General features: G+C 46.7%; 1 long non-coding RNA gene across 1 annotated transcript; it reads right to left on the bottom strand.

The window, feature by feature from the left end:
* Window positions 1-6,914: 6,914 nt before the first annotated feature.
* Window positions 6,915-8,115, bottom strand: LOC309326133. The gene is made up of 2 exons (XR_014150188.1): window positions 7,918-8,115; window positions 6,915-7,285 (listed from the first exon to the last, which is right to left on the bottom strand). It is a non-coding gene; the product is annotated as an uncharacterized lncRNA (long non-coding RNA).
* Between the last annotated feature and the right edge of the window lie 5 nt (window positions 8,116-8,120).

Consider the following 8,120-nt stretch of genomic DNA (forward strand, 5'->3'; position numbering starts at 1 on the left):
GCTTCACCTCCCTCTTCACACCATTTATTCTGCTACCACCAGGTTGGGCATCACTTTCCTTTTAGTTCCACCTTTTCTCTGTCACCCAATAGCATTTCTCCGTGTTCCCCATGCAGAGGACCTATCACTTGCTTGTTCTTTCTTTTGCTTCAAACATAGGTGAAAAAACCCTTTTAAAAATAATTTTTAACTTTTCCTGCAAGCCTGAGCTCATTCTGAGCTTTAGCCCACCTGCAACTGTATACTCTTTTGTGATTTTCCCTTCCTTAGAAATGCCCTTCTTGAATCTCAGCTGATCTGTAAGCTCCTTATGCAGCCATCCTGGTATCTTCAGATGCCCCCCACTTTTCTTTCTTACTGGAATTGTCTGCATTTGGGCCTTCAATATTTCACCTTTTAGAAACTCATCCATTTTGGACTCCCTTCTCTTTTGAATATTTTTGACCATTGGATCTCACCCAGTGGCTCCTTAAGCTTTATAGGAACCTCTAATTCTTTATTCATTTCTTAACACCTGCATATCAAATTGATAACAAATATTCATGAAAAATAATTGTGGGGTTTTTGTTGTTGTTCTAGTATCTCGGGGGTCTCAGAAGCTGAAAATGCTGCTGGTCCAAACAATGTTGTTTAACCAATGTTGTAGCTGTAAATATTGCCATTGGGTTACATCTGATTACTGATTTTTATCTCATAACACAGTGTTGCTTAAAAATTCATCTTCAGCATCCACCAGTTGATCCAAAGTAAAAATACTTGCTTCCAGCCAATCTTTCCATATCACCATCTTTCCCCATTTTTTAAAGTTAGATTTTCCTATAAAGTCAATATAGCATGGGGAAATTGGCCACATCTTTTTTTTATTAGGCATTCCATAACTTTATAACTGACATAAATATTTCCAAAGTTCTAACGTATTTTGATCCTAATGCTGTCCATCCAACCAAAGGTGCTATGTATGTATATTCCAAAGTTGCCTAAACCAGTTGTTGGCTTCCAGTATTTAACGCCTTACATTGTTATAAAACTATCAGGAGAATTACATGGGGAAAACCCTCTTGTCGCTCAAGATTCCCAAGGGAAGGTACCTTGTTGGTCAAGGGAAGAACCAAGGGAATGCGGAGCAAAGCCACCAGTAAGCCAGATCCTTATTCAAAGAATACTGTTGCAACAGCAAAGGAAGGAAGGAGAGACCCGAAACAAAAGGATTTTACATTTTATACCTTTGGATTTGGGGCAGTTCCTGTGGGTGCAAGAGTCATTGGTTCTCAAACAATGGTGTAGTTTAGTTTGTGTGATGTTCCCAGAAGCTACAAAAAGCCTAGACTGTTTACATCAGGTGCGAGGACATGTTGAAGAATGTTACCTGGACGTGCACAGCTCCTGAACTGAACTGTGGGAACTGTCTTAGTCTGATCTCTGCCTTCAAACTGTGAAGATGTAAGCAGAGGGTCTGGTAGCCTATGAAACTGTTAAGCAGACCTCTACCAGGGCTCCGATAGAAAAATTAATTTCTGTATATAATCTCTAACCATTACGCTTAATGCTGACTCACTCCCCTGAGTGAGTGCTTGAGGGCCCTGCTCTTGCCACTTACCATCTGGCCTGGGGCGGGGCCTGAAGCCTCACAAGGACTGCTTGGTGCTTGCTGCCTGCTGCCCAGGAGGACTCCCCTGAGTGCCTGAGGGCCCTGCTCCTTCCTGCCACTTACTACCTGGCCTGGGGCGGGGCCTGACAGGCCTCACTAGGACAGTTGTCACTGCCGGAGGGGCAGAGTGTTTTTAAAATGTTTTAAAAATTTTTTTGTATGTGGGGGGTGGGGGTGGGATGGATGTTTGGTTGGGGTTGGGGATTTTTTAAATTTTTTAAAAATTATTATTTTGATGTTTTGTAATTTTTACATTTTTTGTTTGTATTGTTTTATTGGTTTTGTTTGTTTAAGGTGTTATTTTGTTCTTAGGGGGAGGGGTCAGGGCTGCCGGGGAGTGGGCCCCAGCCCACAAAATGGCTGGGGCATGTTCCACAGGGGGGGATGCACTGGGACAACCGATCTCAGTGATCACGGGTAGGAGGAGGAGTTACGCTAAGACCAGACCATGTCATTACAGAGGGGGCAGGTTTAGTCGTTGTCTGAGGACTATCCCTGCCTCTGGGTCTGGTCCTGACCAGATGGATACTAGAATCAGCAAGGGATACCCACATGAACTGAAGGTGCTGCTGTGCAATGCCAGGTCAATGATTCATAAGACCACTGCCATCCATGACTTGATCATGGATGGAGGACTTGACCTGGCATGTGTAACAGAGACTTGGTTGGATGAAGCAGATGGGCCTGTCCTTGCCGCTGCTTGTCCACCAGGTTTCTCTTACGCACAGCAACCCAGGTCATGTGGGCGGGGAGGGGGGGTTGCAGTGATTTTTAGGAAGTCGTTAGTTTGCACCAGGCGTCCTATTGGGAAGACCCAGTTTTCCGAGTGCATGTTCTGGAAGTTGGGCAATAGGGGCAGTACAGGATTCCTTTTGGTGTACCGACCTCCCCGCTGCACCAAGGATTCCCTGCCCGAGCTGCTTCAGGTTGTGGCGGATGTTCTCCTGGAGACACCTAGCTTGGTCGTCCTAGGGGATTTTAACATCCATGCCGACACGACCTTACAAGGGGCCGCTCAGGACTTCGTGGAAAGCATGGCCTCCATGGGGCTGTCCCTGAATAAGTCTGGCCCAACCCATAGCCGCGGACATGCCTTGGACCTGGTGTTTACCTCTATGGATGTTGGTGATCTGACACTAAGTAAAAGCGAAACGAAAGAAGTGCCATGGTCAGATCACTTCCTGGTGCAACTGGACTTCTCTGCGACCCATCCCCTCTGCAGGGAGGTGGGACCAATTCGGATGGTCCGCCCCCGCCACTTAATGGATCCAAATGGTTTCCAGAGAGTGGTAGGGGATGCTTTATCCCATGTTGATGGCCTTTCAGCCAATTCCCTGGTGGCCCGCTGGAATGTGGAGTTAACCAGGGCTATTGACTGTTTGGCTCTGAAGCGCCCTCTCCGATTGCATGGAGCCCGGACAGCCCCGTGGTTTTCCACGGATCTGAGGGCAATGAAACAATTGTTGAGACGGCTAGAGCGCCGGTGGCGGATAACTCATTCCGAATCTGACCGGACACAGGTTAGAGCTCAACGTCGAGCCTACCAAGTGGCGATAGCGACGGCGAAGAAGAATTTCTTCACCGCCTCTATTGCATCTGCAGAAAACAGCAGCAGGAGACTCTTTCAGGTGGTTCACAATTTAGTGGAACCACCTGCAACATCGGGGCCCAGTACGGGCCACATGTTCTCCTGCAATGATTTTGCAAAGTTTTTTGCAGATAAAATCGCTCAGATTCGGGAAGAAGTAGACTCCACCGTGGGAGCAGGGCCGGGGCGGGAGAGTGCTAGAGCCCTGTCTGGTCAAGTTGAGTGGGATCAATTCCAATCTGTTACCTCCGAGGATGTGGACAGGCTGCTTGGACGAGTGAAGCCAACCACCTGTCTCCTGGATCCTTGCCCATCCTGGCTTATAAAAGCTAGCCGGGAAGGACTGGGCGATGGGCTTCGTGGGGTGGTGAATGCTTCCCTCCGTGAGGGAGCCTTCCCAGACCCGCTGAAAGAGGTGGTTATTAAACCGCTTCTTAAAAAACCATCTTTAGATGCGGCCACGATGGCCAACTATCACCCAGTCTCAAATCTTCCATTCTTGGGCAAGGTGATTGAGCGAGTGGTTGCTGAACAACTCCAGGCACGCCTGGAAGAAGCGGACCATTTGGATCCCTTCCAGTCAGGATTCAGGCCTCATCATGGGACTGAAACTGCCTTGGTCGCACTGGTTGATGATCTCCGGCGGGCTAGGGACAAAGGTGAGAGCTGTTTCCTAGTTCTGCTGGATCTCTCGGCGGCCTTTGATACCATCGACCATAACATCCTTCTGGACCGTCTAGAGGGGCTGGGAGCTGGGGGCACTGTCATACAGTGGTTCCGCTCCTTCCTCCTGGGCCGTGTTCAGAAAGTGGTGGTGGGGGATGAGTGTTCAGACCCCTGGGCTCTCACTTGTGGGGTGCCTCAGGGTTCTGTCCTCTCCCCCATGCTTTTCAACATTTACATGCAGCCGCTGGGAGAGATCATCAGGAGGTTTGGGCTGGGTGTTCATCAGTATGCGGATGATACCCAGCTCTACCTCTCTTTTAAATCAGAACCAGTGAGGGCGGTGAAGGTCCTGTGTGAGTGTCTGGAGGCTGTTGGAGGATGGATGGCGGCTAACAGATTGAGGTTGAATCCTGACAAGACAGAAGTACTGTTTGGGGGGAAAGGAGGCGGGCAGGTGTGGAGGATTCCCTGGTCCTGAATGGGGTAACTGTGCCCCTGAAGGACCAGGTGCGCAGCCTGGGAGTCATTTTGGACTCACAGCTGTCCATGGAGGCACAGGTCAAATCTGTGTCCAGGGCAGCTGTTTACCAGCTCCATCTGGTACGTAGGCTGAGACCCTACCTGCCCGCAGACTGTCTCGCCAGAGTGGTGCATGCTCTGGTTATCTCCCGCTTGGACTACTGCAATGCACTCTACGTGGGGCTAGCTTTGAAGGTGACTCGGAAACTACAACTAATCCAGAATGCAGCAGCTAGACTGGTGACTGGGGGCGGCCGCCGAGACCATATAACACCGGTCTTGAAAGACCTACATTGGCTCCCAGTACGTTTCCGAGCACAATTCAAAGTGTTGGTGCTAAGCAAAGCCCTAAACGGCCTCGGTCCAGTATACCTGAAGGAGCGTCTGAAGGAGCGTCTCCACCCCCATCATTCTGCCCAGACGCTGAGGTCCATCGCCGAGGGCCTTCTGGCGGTTCCCTCATTGCGAGAAGCAAAGCTACAGGGAACCAGGCAGAGGGCCTTCTCGGTGGTGGCGCCCGCCCTGTGGAACGCCCTTCCAGCAGATGTCAAAGCGATAAACAACTACCTGACATTCAGAAGACATCTTAAGGCAGCCCTGTTCAGGGAAGTTTTTAACGTGTGATATTTTACTGTATTTTTGCTTTCTATGGAAGCCGCCCAGAGTGGCTGGGGAGGCCCAGCCAGATGGGCGGGGTATAAATAATAAATTATTATTATTATTATTATTATTATTATTATTATTATTAAAAGACTTCTCTCTACTTTGGATGTTTCCTGTGTTTTATTTTCTTCACTCTATGCTTCACTCTGCTTTGAAAGCATGCTGGTCCCAAGGAAAAGAGTTTGAATTGCCTAAGAAAACTCCTAACAGGCTGTGGTGGACTGTTGATACCGCAATAGGTTATGGGAGTTTGGATATGGCAAATATCCAACAGTTCCTTGGTCAAGGTGACCTCCCTAAAAAGGCCATGGTTATGTCACCAAGAGGTGGTACAAACAGATAGGGTAATTTACAAGGCACAGCTCAAATCAATACATTCCAGGTGTTAATAAATTTTCCAGTGTAAAGAAAATACAAGTTGATTACATTCAGAACATACCCTTTCAAATATTGAGCAAAATTTATTCGCTGATTTCACATTTACAAAGATGCATACAATTATGCTTCCTCTTAGAGCTGGAGGGGGGGGGGGAATACATGAGATCTGAAGTCTCCAGTCCATTGTAAGAGTTCCTGGGACTATGTGCTAGGAGGAATATTCCACATGTCCTTCATGCCTGTATTGGGAAGTTTGGTCTTTGCCATGTGAGTAAGTGAGAAACAAACCTTTATTTAACTGTATTTCAGCGAGTGTGAGAGCTTTCCCCCTTTAAAACACCAAGAATAGAAAGGTTCCTCTAAATAGGTGCCCCCCCCCCGTTTTATGAGGCCCCTTCTAAGTGTTCTGAATGTTCTATTGCGGTTGCTTATCAGACCTAGGAGGTGGCACTGTTGAATATTTAGGAATATTTCTGTTTGACAGCTCAGGAACCGGTTTTCCTTTACTAACATACTGCATTGGTCAAATGTCTGCTTGGGGAGCTGTGGGTTTGGGTGTGTTTATCTCCACACATCCCTTATGGGGGTGCAATTTTTATAACAACAGTAAGCATGCAGGAAGATATAGCTCCAGATTCAGAATCCTGAATCCTTCCTTATTAATTTGTAGTTGCATTTTCTGTAAATATATTATTGGAATAGAAAATTTCTAAACAAAGAATTTATTTTCTGAAAATATTTTATAGATATATGAACTGGAATTCCTCTCAGAATATAAATTAATATGTGATGTTCTTTTTGAGAGCATTCACCTTCCCTCCAGGATGAGGCTTTTAAAATAGATAAATAAATTTTTTTTAAGATGTTCCCATAATACGGTAAAATTACAACCGCAGAAGATACAAGATTATAACTACAGAAGAAAAACAAGAGAAACAGAAAAACAGAAAGGGATATTAAAGATAAAGAAAGGAAAAAGAGAAAGAATAATACAATGAAAAACGGAAAGAATCATTAGCGAAAGACAGAAATTTTTTTTTCACCTGCCAGTTGCATTAAAAATTATGATTGTTTTAAGCGTTTGGTCCATAGGAACACCCATCTCTTTCCTTTGTAATGAAGACCAGAATAAAGAGCACAAAACATGATTACTATGCAGTACAGTCCAATCTTCTTCGTGATCTTTTGGTGAAATTTCTTAAAGCTCTAACAGTCCCTGCTGTGTCTTCAGTTCTCCAAAGGAGCACAGACCCTGGGTGAGGGTGAGGACGCCTGGAATCCCATGCATGACTCAGGGGGCGTTGGGTGGTTGATAGCAGTATTAAGCATATAAGCAGTCAATACAAAATGCCAATGCAGTAACAAGAAGAGCTTAACACAAGGATGTAGGAAAATCTCATGTCTTCTCACAGGGGCCAACCAGATCCCCTCAAGGGAAGAAGCTAATAATAATAATAATAATTAATTTTATTATTTATACCCCGCCCATCTGGCTGGGTTTCCTGGGCAAGACAGTTCCATGGTTTAACTCTGTGCTGTGTGAAGGAGGACTTTCCTGGTGCCAAACAGTCAGTGGCAATGATGCTTCTGAATACCATTTGCTGAAAACCACAGGAGGGAAGGCTGGGCTTATGTTCCGCTTGCGGGTTTCCCATTATGGACATCTGGTTGGACACTGCGAGGACGTGGTGCTGGTCTACATGGGCCACTGGCCTGATCCAGCAGGCTCCCTCTAGGTTCTTATGTTATGTTCTCATTTCTGGCAAGTCACTGACAGTTCAGACCCTTGTGAGGAACAGTTGAAGGAGCTGAGAAGGTTTGGCCTGGAGAAGAGAAAGCTGAGAGGTGATATGAAACCCACCTTAAAGGGTTGTCGCCTGGAAGATGGAGCAAGCTCACTTTCTGCTTCCCCAGATGGTAGGTCCCCCTGCGCCTCCAGTGAAGAACATCATGGGACAGTGCTGGGGTAGACCTCTCTTTGCCCAAGACCCTGGAGAGCTGCTTCCTGCCATAGCAGACTCCACTGGGCTGCATGGACCAGCATTCTGATTCAGTCTTCATAACTTCATTGGCAGTAGGGGGTTAACGGCCAGACAGCTAGCTAGCCTGCCTAGCATTTTCTCTTCCATTCCTTTCTCAGCCCAAGAGCCACATTCCCTTCTGAGGAACCTTCCAGGGGCCACATGTGAGTGATGGGGAGGACCAGAGATAAAAGCAGGTGGAGCAATGAATGTAAATGTTAGCTTTGCACAGTAGGCAAGGTCTGAAAGAGCCATGATCAGACACCTTTCTTTCTTTCTTTCTTTCTTAAAAATTTCATTAGATTTTCATAACTTATAACGAATTAACTTCAGACTTTAAATTTATTATATAACTTGTATAAAGCGATGAATGTGTGACATAGCTAAAGTGGAAGGTGATAGGGGAAAAGGAATGAGGAGTCACTGGCCCTTACCTGCCCAGGTGTGGCATTCAGGGGGTGGGTCCTCAAGTCAGCGAATAGCGAGCCAGATCCATTGGTAACTCCAGGCCACTGCTGAGACAACTTGTATGTTCTGCTTCCACGGCAGGGTCTCTAGCTGTGGTCTTGACCACTCCTTGGTCCTTCTCCATGTTGCTGATCCCCTTCCTGAGAACTGGGGATCTGGGTGCTATAGA

Source organism: Podarcis erhardii (assembly GCF_964252035.2).
Source record: "Podarcis erhardii genome assembly, chromosome: 12".
Classification (NCBI taxonomy): Eukaryota; Metazoa; Chordata; class Lepidosauria; order Squamata; family Lacertidae; genus Podarcis; species Podarcis erhardii.